Source organism: Molossus molossus, unplaced genomic scaffold, assembly GCF_014108415.1.
Source record: "Molossus molossus isolate mMolMol1 unplaced genomic scaffold, mMolMol1.p scaffold_m16_p_5, whole genome shotgun sequence".
In the NCBI taxonomy this organism is placed as follows: Eukaryota; Metazoa; Chordata; class Mammalia; order Chiroptera; family Molossidae; genus Molossus; species Molossus molossus.
Window position 1 is genome coordinate 80,342,706 of NW_023425388.1, and position 12,165 is coordinate 80,354,870.

A 12,165-nucleotide genomic window follows, 5' to 3' on the forward strand; every position below is an offset into this window, starting at 1 on the left:
AGCTAACATATTAGTCTCTGGTAAGTAGTATTTTCTTCATCTTTTAGTTGAAAGCAAAGATTTGTGGTTAAACATCTTTTTATTTTATTTTATTTTATTTTATTTTATTTTATTTTATTTTATTTTATTTTATTTAAGAAGACAAAGTATTTCTGAATATTACGTGAGGTTCATACCATTTTTATCTCATGTTACATTTAGTAAACAGGAATGAGTGACTTGCTCAAAGTTATATAACAAATCAGTGGGAGAACTGGTGATTTGGATTGGCAAGTTAAATGATATTCCATGTTAAAAAGACATTTTTTCTGAGAAGATTGGTGAGTGAAGAGTTTATCCAGACATACTTGGTGTAGCTTGTACTAAATTTAACATTGATATTCTTTTATAATTTTATCCATCTGTAGACACATATAGCCTAGAGACTTAAGAAACACTGTTTTTTGTTTTTGTTTTAATTGAATTTTTTGTTTTTATTTTTAATCTCTATACACCCAGGAAAACATATTCCTTACAGCATTTGCCAAAGACACTGGAATAAAAGTGAAATTCTAATTCATTAATTTCAAAGGCACCAGCGGTGTCCTCTGAAATACTTAGGGAGATATATTTGCCTCTTCTATTTTAGACAGAGTCAACTTCTAACCACTATTACAATAGAGGCTTACCTAAAGAACTGTTCCTTATATTGCTTTACTTAATCTATCTAGCAGGTTGAAAGTTCAGGCTGAAATGCATAAAATGAATCAAGGGTAATTCAGTACACAAATCACTTATTATCATTGTCTGTCATGGTAATTTCCTTAGAAGCTTATCATTAATGTCAGGGAGTATTAACCGAGCATTGAATATCAGACTCCAGAGGTATAAAGAACATGAGAGGCAGGGCTTCCCCTAAGTGGGCTTATGATTCATTTAGAGAATGAGAAGATATATTTGAAAATAAAGCTCACATAATGAGCTAGCTAGGATGTACTAAGTACGAAATAAGTGGTAGAGACAATGAAGGTCATTGGAATTTAGTAGTGCGAGGCTAAGATAAATGGAAGTAATTGGGGACAGTTTCATTTAAAAAGTAGAAATAAGTTGCACCTCAAAGGAAAAGTATGACCTACAGCAGAATTGACAAGTAGATTTCAATTTGCTTGAGAATTCCAATTAATAGGTAATGGCTTCCCAAACCAATGTTAAAGATTGTGAGACTCAGTCACTACTGTGTATAAAAATATCACCTTTATTGATAGGAAAATTAGGTTGCAGAATATATCTCTTATTTGAGGCCAAAATATGATTTCTTAGGACTTTTCCCTCAAAAATTAAGCCTCGGGACTTGTCCGTGGAGCGACTGAGTTGACAGAACACATCCTTTTCTAGCCAGTTGCTTGAGAACTAAGGATACTTTACAACCCATTGAGGTGAAATAGAGAAATCAGAACGAGCAAGAGCAGAAAAAGAACATGTTCTACTTTTTAACTTTTACATCTGGGAGACCACCCCAGCTGGGTACTTCTCATTTTGTTAGGTAGAACAGCCCGTTTCCCTCACTAATTTTTTTTTTTTTTTTTGGTTGATCAAGCTTTTCCTGAATTGTTACAGACAAGTCTTTGTGCATAGAAGTTTCTGTTTGTGAGGTGGCCGAGTGTCCTGAGGTTTCCAAATGTAGAAATATGTTTGGGAAGAGATGTGAATAAGTCATGAAAGCTTACACTAACATTGTTTTCATAATTCTCTTTGTCTTTTTATGTTCCCTGTGTGCTTTCTCTTATTAAATTTGTTTATTAGACCATAAGTATTGTGAGGGCACCTGGTAGAAATTCTGGCTCATGATAGGATCTTAGTTATATATTGAGATATTTGGGGGAGGCAGGAAATCTTGGTCAGTTTATGTATGATTGTACCTAAAAGGAAGTATGTATGTAATCCCAGACAGTCCTGGGATGATGGAGGGAAATAAATGACTCTTATCCTGTTCCTTTTTTTTTTGCAAGTTTATGGTATTACATTATTGTGACCTGGGTACAAATTTTTACTACAACACTGACGATCTGGAGACTTTAAACAAGTGATCAAACCTCTTTAAACTTCAATCTACTCACTTATGTATTAAAGATAAATAACACATTCTGCTTTGTCTACCTTACAGTTTTATGTGGCTAAAATGTAATGCTGAAACATTAGAAAGTGCTTTACAAATTTATAAAACTTTTATAACATCTCTGAGACAAGTAAAGTGAGCTTTATATAAGATCACTCATTAGTTAATCTCTAATTAGGAAATGCCCTCTCCTGTAGGGACTTTATTAAACTCCATTTTATATTTACCTGAAAACCATCTAAACATCACATAGTGAGCTCTCTAACAACACTGGTTGATGATACAATTTGGATGCCATTGTGATCTTAGCAAACATACCACATTAAAGAAAAATGCAAGCTTAGGGGGAACAGTAGTCTTTCACTGGATATTAATATGTGCAGAAGTATTACAAAATTGGAATTTGTTTTGGTAGCTTACATTTTCTTATTTTAACTACAGAAAAATGTTTGAGTTTTATGAGCATTAATCTTAGTGAGAAGCCTTTACTGATTATATATCAATATTTGACAGCCTTAGAAGATAGAATTATGTAAGAAGTCAGATGTTAGTATAGAAATGGAAAATACAGCTCATTAGCATATTTCATAGCATACTAGCCACTATCCCTGTTAATGATATTAAGTGTCATTGTATCAACCCAAGTTTGTTTTCAACTATGAGCTCTGTATTCTTTTAAGGGTTAGCCCTTATTCACACCTCTATTTTTAGCATATGCTGTTTATTATTGAAATGTAAAAAACTATAACACAGTCATCATTCTTAAGTACAGCTCAAAAAAACCACATTCCTATGAAAATACTCACTCTCCCCCATTGTATACTTTGGACACTGAAACATTGACTTGGGAACAGATTGATAATTGGCATTGTGTTGCCCTCACAAAGAATTATTTTGCAACTAAATAAGATAATGTTGTATAAACACAGTAGGCTCCTAAAATCTTGGTTTTATTTTGTATTAAAATATTTGTCAGTAACTTGGCTAATAACATCTTTTTAAAAGTGTTAATATTAATCAGTGTAATAATCTGTTAAGCTTATTTATTTTAAACACAGATCTACACACAGACTTGGAATTTGTCATTGTGAAATGCTACAGTGTAAAAGTTTTAATAAAATAAAATTACTGCCCTGGCCTGTGTGGCTCATTTGGTTGGATGTCATCCTGTGAAATGAAAGGTTGCTGGTTCAATTCCCGGTCAGGGCACATGCCCAGGTTTCAGACTCCAACCCCAGTGGGGGTCATGCAGAAGGCAGCAGATTTCATCAATGTTTCTCTCTCTTTCCCTCTCCCTTCTTCTCTCTCTAAAAATCAATGGAAAATCTTTTAAAAAATTACAAAGACACAAATACTCTGTCATTTGCCTCATTAAAATTACAGTTTTGGAACTTGGGAAATCAATCTGTTTCTCAGACCTTCTTTTGAATCTTTATCAGAAAATTAATAAACAAAAAGCAAACAAACAAACAAAAACAAACAAAAAACCAAGTATCTATTTTCCTCTAAACTCTGTTAATGCTAACTCATTACTTTTCAAGTCCATCTGTGACCCAGTCAATATTGTAAATGGCAGCAGCTAACCCTTGACTTTTCTCGCTCTCCAAAGAGCGGTGCATAGATGACCTTAACACCTTTCCTTGCTTGCTAGAGATTCAAGAAACAAATGTACCACACCAATGACTATAGGACAGTGGACTCTATTTAGTAGAGTCCGGTTGTTTTGCAGAAACCATACAACTGGTGAGAGGGATGAGGATCACCATTACAGAGAACCAGCTCTTTGCTGCATCCTGAAGGCAAAATGTTGAGACCTAAAAGATGTAGCAATGGTAAAAAAGTAAATGAGGAGTAATATTTTTTCATTCTTCAAAAGTCACCATGACTCTATTTCTAACTCTGTCTTACACATTATTATATTGTTACATGTATTTTTAAATGTAATAAATGTTCTCAAGGTGAAGCAATTGGTTGTTAGGATTGTTACTAATATTTTGGGCATATGTGTAAAGAGCAAAAGTGAATCCATATGTTTGGTGAGAAAGATATTAGTCAAATATGAGGGCCTAATTTGTGTAACTGAATAGCAGATAAGAAGAGCCAACATCAAAATCATTCAGTCTATAACGTTATTTTGAAGTTTCTTATCAACCCAGATGGTACACACTATAAAAATAAAATAATTTTCTCATGATTTTTTTTCTAGGTAGAATTTTAACTCATCCTGACAATGTATTTACAGAGCACTTGGTACAGAAAAATAGTGATAAGATCCAAATAATTAAAGTATTAGCATTGCAAAGATTAAATTTACTAGTAACATTTTCTCTTCATTTAAATATTGTTGAATATTAGCATCATTCTTTACATGACCAGGTTTGTTCTCAAGAAGCTATGATTTATTTACTATTTTATTTGACTAATGGTTGCTTTATTTATTATAAATAAAGTAGTATTAATCTACTTTGTATAAAATCACAGAATACTTGTGGTCTTATCATCATCTTTGTTAATAATCTTACTAGAACTTTAAGATCTATCTGAAATCTACATGAAATCTTACATATTAAACCTACTGAAAAGTTAATTATTTAATGTTAGTGTCAATTCACTTGATAACTTAATTTTAGAGATATATCACATTTTATTTCTGGGTAACAAGTTTCTAAGGCTGCCGAGAAAAGGTTGTATTTCAAAAGCCACATAATTAAGTCCAGCCACATAGATCCATGTGAATCCACAGTTTACTGAAAGGTCATTGTTCTCTTAAGAATACAAAATAAGATATAACATCACCAACACAGGAATATCTGAGTCTGGTTAGCCTCAAATAAATTGGGAATGTTATTCACTCATTGTGATATTAAAAGACTATGATGTCATTTCAGACTTATGTAGATAGAAGCAAGACAGGGGGGAAAAGGCTGATTCATGCTGAAAAACGAAAATCCAAAATAATAAGGCAATGTCTCCAACGCAGTGACCAGGAAATTACTTTCTGAGTAAGATGCTCTAGGGCAAAAGTCTTCCTTTAACAAATATTGTTTAAGGCAGTGAAATCTGTTCGCCATCATTTCTTTGCTCCTTGGTGATTAAATGCAGAAGAAAAACAGTCATTTGATAGCCACAGAAGCTGTTTACTGAAAGTATATTCAATCACCATAAACATTATTTTACAGCAAGACTAGCAAAAGATACCATGGGGGATCCCATAAAACATTTTTAAAAAGAAAAAAATGATAGTACCATATATTTTTATGAGGATTTCTGAGTGATCTGTATGCAGCTGTTTCTTCCAAGTACTGCCTGACATTGCAAGCTTTCGTTTTGGAGCCAGATGGCATAAAATTCAGTTCCCAAATGGGAGAGATTTCATAGGCCAAAGAATAGGTTCAGGGCTTGTGTTGTTTTGTGACTAAAGATGATCCCTGATATTTCTCTCTATAAATGTCATCTATAAAATCAAATAATCTATTGTAATAGAAATATTAAGTAATTATAAAGCATTTCATTGCCTATGCATTTTAAGGACAGAAATAAATAGAAAAACCTCCATAATGAAATTGAATTTTTTCCCTGTCTCTTCCTTATAAAAATTTGACATAGGTAATTATGTAGAGAAGACTATCGCATTTAGTTCTCTGTGGTTTACATGTAGAAGTTGTAACTATCACATTTAGTTCTCTGCGATTTACAAGTAGAAGTTGCAAGGTATAGTTTGAAAGATAAAAACAGACCGAAACTTTCCAGGTTAGACTGGCCTTATCCAGGAGAAGTGTGGGGCACTACAAAAGTTGAGTAGCCAACAGATGTGATGGGACCAAACAGCTGTTATAAGCACTGGTGTGGGTGACAAAATCATTCACTCACCTGGAGTTGGGATCCCTTACCTAGACTAACTTGAGTGACCGCACCGTCTCCTCCTACAGGGCCAATACTCCTTACATTGTTTTTTAGGCTGAGACATATCTACCTTGCCCTCTTTTGTCTTCACTCTCTCTTCCTGGTGCTCCTTCATCTCTCCTATCTTTACCCAGTCTGGAGGCCTCTTGAAATCTTCAAACATCCTTTAAGGATGTAGACTACCAAAGCACAAGGATAGAGACTCAAGATTATTTTTAATTTCCTTACTGTCATATCAGTTCCTCGAGGAAATAAGTATATATAAAATTGTCTAAATCAGTTTCCCCCCAACATCGTCTACATCAAAGAATCATCTGTGGGAGATTTTGGAAAACAAAACAAAGCAAAGCAAAGCAAAAACCAACAACCAGTGTGTGAGCCCCACCCCTCGAGGTACATTGCAGACAAAAGTATTTTTTAAATTTAGTCTATGATAGCCAGGTTTGAGAACATCTGGTTGGGTATTTGAATGGGGAAAGGCAAAGATGAGAAAAGATACAAAGAAATATTGGTAATGACAATTAATATTTAAAATTTATTTTGTTTATAGTTTTAAACTATAAACTAGGTTTATATAGCTGTTTTAAAAGATCAAGCATACCTTAAAAAGGAAATCTGTCACTATTCAAAATATTTAAAAAGCTATCTTACAGGCTTGGAAGATTTTAAGGGTATTTTGAGCACTAGCAGCATGGCCACGGTGTATGTAGCATCTACAAATCCCACTGTAATGAAAAGGAACTACACAGCTGGAATCTACAATTCTGGAATGTTACAAAGAACAATACAATAATCTTAGTAATTCCAGGTCTTGTGTAGTTAGTAGACATTGTTCAAAACACCCAATGTAGCCCTGGCTGGTTTGGCTCAGCAATTGGAGTGTTGGCCTGCGGTCTGGAGAGACCTGGATTCAGTTCCCACTAAGGGCACGTACCTTGGTTGCAGTTTGTCCTCGGCCCTGGTTGGGTGGTGTGGGTGGTGACCATTTGATGTGTCCCTCTCACGTTGATATTTCTCTCTCTCTCTCTCCCTCCCACTCTGAAGAAAATATCAAAAATGTCCTCGGGTGAGGATAAAAAACAAAAAACACCCAATGTAGCATTTATGTGTAAAAATCTAAAATAAAATCTATAATAAATCTGTATTTTTTTAAAAAGAGGGAAATAACAATTTTGTTTACCTTACCACATAGACTCATTACACTGTGACTAACATAAAAGCCTGTCCCTGGAAATGTATCTGATATACCTGAAACTTCACACATTTTGTGACAAATATCTTTGCCTAACTCAGGTGGCATTTCCCAAGCTTTATACATTGGGTCCAAGGTTTTTCTTCTATAATGTCTTCCTTTAGAGTTTCTCTTCCTTTTCTAGCCTTTCACTGTCCCCATTATTTAGATGGCATCAAATCTGTCACAACTTCTTTATTCTATTAAAAGGTTTTTATTTTAAACTAATTGAATCATTTCAAAGGAAGTGATTCATGGTGACATATGAGGGCTGTCATCAGTGATTCTACATGAGAAGCTTAAGAAAGTATATAATAGGATTTTAATTTCTTATTTTTAATGTAGTTGTCAACTAAAACCAGTGAGAGACAGATCACAATCCAGAAAAATGCAATAACCAGGATAATATGTTATTCTTAAATATATTAAAGAATCCTTGGGATATTCCTCAGTATATTTCAAAATATTTATGATAGAATTGTTTTATAAATATTCTTTCAATGTACTTAAAACTGAGTGTGTTCATAGTATAAATAAACACAATTAAGTAATAAAATACATGCACTTAAAACAAGAATTAAGTAACCATTTATTTTAATAAATACAACAAATATCCTATATAATTTTAATAGTATGAGTTTCTCTTGAGAATGTGCTGAGCTACTGGAAAATAACTGATAATGGACATAGTACTTTATTTTATGAATATAATATATACAGAATTAAGTTTAAAAACATAGAATGTAATTGCTAGGGTAATGATTTGAGAGAAGTTTTCCCCAAAATGTTTTAATTATTTTTTGTGTAGAATATCACACCCCCCTTTCTCTACTCCCAACGTCTAGCTAATGCTATATGGGAAAAATAGATTAGTTTCTAAGATTTTATTTATATCCAAATGCAAGTAATTAAAACAATTTAATATGGACTATAAAATTATACTGAAGTGTGTGTATATGTGTAATTACATCCCTAGTTGCTAATACACCAAATAGCTTTTAAATAATAATAGTAATAAAGATAAAACTAACTCGTAGTAAACTTAAGACCTTCAAAGTGCAGAGTTCTTAAATGTAAGCCATGTTTTTTGAAGTGCAAGCCCTTGTACCAAAGCATGCTTGCATAAATAAAAAGTTAAGATGTGTTTATTTTTATAAATAAATGGACTTTTCATGTTTTATTTTTCATGAAAGCACCACAATTTATTTCCAGCCCTATTACAACCAGAGGCTGTTTTGAAGTTATGCTGTGCACGTAGCCAGTGTACAAGGCTAGGCTGGTATGCCTGCTATTTTGCTTTTGTATGAAGATTTTATGCAGATAATTGAATTTTTTTATTTTTTTTATTTGATAAACACTGACCTTCCCAATGAGGGTGTAGCTTTCACTACCCACCCTGGAATGTATTTTTAAAGAGCTAGGGAAACAAGATAGCTAATTGTGAAATTTCCTTTTCCTTTGAGTGTACATTCTGAAGAACTGGCAAAAATCTGAAATGACTTCAACAACTTGGACCGATATTCCTTCTCCATTTGCTCAAATGGATATGTGTTCCTCTTTTACCTTTGACTTTGCTGAAACATTTCCCCAATCATGTGGTCAGACTCTTCAATTTATTTCTCAGTTCTGCTCCATGTAGAAATTCATGTGATATGTGTAGGCATTTGGAGAGCTAAATGCAAATGTCCCAAAGACTATTTAGCTAGAGGAAGTACATTTTTACTTCCTCAAAGAAATTATAATAATTATAAGATGGAGACAACGTTTTAGAGCCACAGACTGTAGGAACTGATTTATATTAATCCTGTAGAGAGCCCTTGTCCAGCTGTAGGAGCAGGTGTGCGCTTCCTTTAGCTGTAGCTGGGCCCGTGTGAATGGATGAGCTCTCTCTCTGAAGGAATTAAAGAGAGCCTCAGATTGAGTCTGAGGAAAACCTCAAAAAGGCATACTCAGGGAAACTAGGATAGAAAAAACATAAATTAAGAGAACGCTTGATATCTGGGTCAAAGGCATACAAATCATAAACATGAACAAAGGTTATGGGGAGGTGATCAGATATGATTTCAGCAGCAAGAAAACCTCAGTCATTTGTTTAATTCATGCAAAAGAAAAAAGGCACTTATACTGAAAACATGTTTTTGAAGTAAATTAATAATCATTATGAGAGGTGATCTAATATAATAGTAATATAAATTATGGTATGTCTATATTGTGAAACATCATATAATACTTAAAAATGAAGTAAATCTATTTGTACTGGCAAGGAAAGTTCTCCAAGTTATATTTTTCTTAAAATTTTTGTATTTATTTATTTATTTTTCTACTGAGACTCCCCGCCATTAGCCCCGTATCCTGCTCCCACAACCCCCAGGCTTTCACTGCACTATTTTCTGTGTCCATGGGTCATGCATACATGCATATAAATTCTTGGTTCATCTCTTCCCATCCCCGCCTTCCCTCCAAGATTATGTACAGATGAGGAACTGTAAAACCACAGTGGCTAGGTAATTTTTTAAAGTCTGAAGGATTCTTGCTTAAGCTTTCTGTTCCCACAAACTAGCTTAGATTATTTCAGAAAACCATTCCCCCAACCATCCCAATTATTTTCTGTGTAGACTTACATGCATTGCATTTTCCATTGTATTTTGAAAGATTATATTAACAAATGCAAAGTGTTTGAATATTGAATATCCATTGAATAAACTAATTTACACTGAATTCTCATTTTGCTAAGGGATCCCTTACACAAGAACGTTTGTTTTCTCTTCTTTTTGTTTTTGGATTTCTTTAAGAATGAACATTTTAGTAGTGCTCTCAATATGCTGCACTCCTGAAAACAATGACTGTCCTTTTGAAATGCAGGGAAAAAAAGGTGTTCAAAAGGTTTTAATCTTTGCTTTTATTTCTTATAATCAGAATTCAGTCTTTCTAAAAATGATCTCTGTATTAGTTTCCTAGGGTTGCTGTAACAAAGTGCCATAAATTGGGTGGCTTAATCAACAGAAATTTATTCTTGTAGTCCTGGAGGCTAGAAATCTAAAATCAAGATGTTGGCAGAGTTAATTCCTTCTGAGGGCTTATTGAGGGAAAATTTGCTCTGTGTCTCTTTCTTAACTTCTGGTGGCCTTGGGGGGTCCTTGGCTTGTAGATGACATTATCCCTATGTCTTCATGGCATCTTCCCTCTATGTGTGTCTGCCTTTGAGCCCAAAGTTTCCCTTCTTATAAGGACATAGTCATATTAAATTAGGGCCCACCCTAGTGGCCTAATCTTTATCATCTGTAAAGAACTTACTTCCAAATAAGGTCACATTCAGAAGTACTGAGGGTTAGGACTTCAATATGTTTTTGGAAGAAGGATACAATTTAATACATAACAATGTCCTACACAGAATTAATAAAATTTAACAGCATCTTATATTCTGATGTTTGTAGAACATTTTATTTGATCATTCCCAACAGCATTTAAACATACTCAAGACCAGATTCATAACAAAAACATCTTTCCTCATTTTAATACCCAACCTCAACTTACCATTCCTATTTTTGTACTCTTATAATTGAACCTCTTAAAAGACCATTTTTATTTGTGATCTTCATTTCCAAACCCCACATGCACCCTACTACAATGTGCTTTCACATTACACTGCACAGACAAAATAGCCCTTAATTAGGTGAACGGTGATCTCCATTTTATTAAGTCCATTTGCAACTTTTTTTCTGTTCTCCATTTGTTTGTCTTTTTGAGATCATTATTAGAAGATGCAATTTGCCATGGACCCTGAGCATTCCTGTATGTTCTTTCTGACTATGCCAAGAATGCAAATTCCTGACTATTCTTTGCTTGGGCCATTTCTCAGGGTTGTGTTTCCAGCAAGCAATCCTGAGGAATAACATTTTCTTCCATATAAAGAACATATTGCTTTCACCTTACTGTAAAAGCTGTTAATCTTTCAACATGTAAGGGGTTGCATTACTCTCTTGTAATGAAACCTCTTACACGTGCAAGCATCTATCATGGGCACTTTGCAGCACTCCATAGGACTTGGAAGACATGGGAAACCAGCAAGAGCATGATGTTGTCCTTATGACTACTATTTTTGCTCTGAATAATAGTCTTTTGTTTCTAACCCAGGAGTCTCATGTCTTCTTCCAGCATTCATAAAACAGCAACAGACTAGCATATTAGCTTGCACATAGAGAAAACTCCCAGACTCTTCTCAGTTCTTAATAATCATTTGACATTATTTGACATTTTTCAGCTGTTACCTCTCTGGCCATGTCTTTCACATTTCCTCTTCAATGACTAATGAGTCATTGATTTCTGGGGTTTCTTAAAGTTCAGAAATAGAACTTTTTCTTAGAGTCTCTTGCTGAAAATTTCAACTCATCCATAGTCTGGTTACCATGATGATGTTCAGATATATTTCTCTGTTTCAGAGCCCTTTTATGGTATATCAGTATATCCAATTACTGACTTGATATGTCACTTGGATATTTTGAAGATATTACAAATTCATTATGTACATGACCAGATTTATGGTCTTTCTCATCAAATCTGATCTTCTTTCTAATCCATCTCACAGTAAATGGCTCATCATTTATCTATTCTCTCAGGCCATTCCCTTTTATATCTCGCTTCCTATCTAACCTGTCACCAAGACCAACTGACTTTGTTATTTCAATACCATTGAATCTGTTTTTCTCTTCATTGTTACCTTTACTCTGTTTTTAGCTGCCATTATCTTTTTTTTTTTTTCATATATTAAAAGGGTCTTACACCCTGATCGAGGGTGATTTATTCCAGAGATGCAAGGATAGTTTAACATATGCAAACATCAATGATCCACCACATTAACAAAATTAAGGATAAAGATCACATATCTTTTAAGTGGACATCTTCACACATCCCTCTACATTCATTCTGTTCTCTCTCA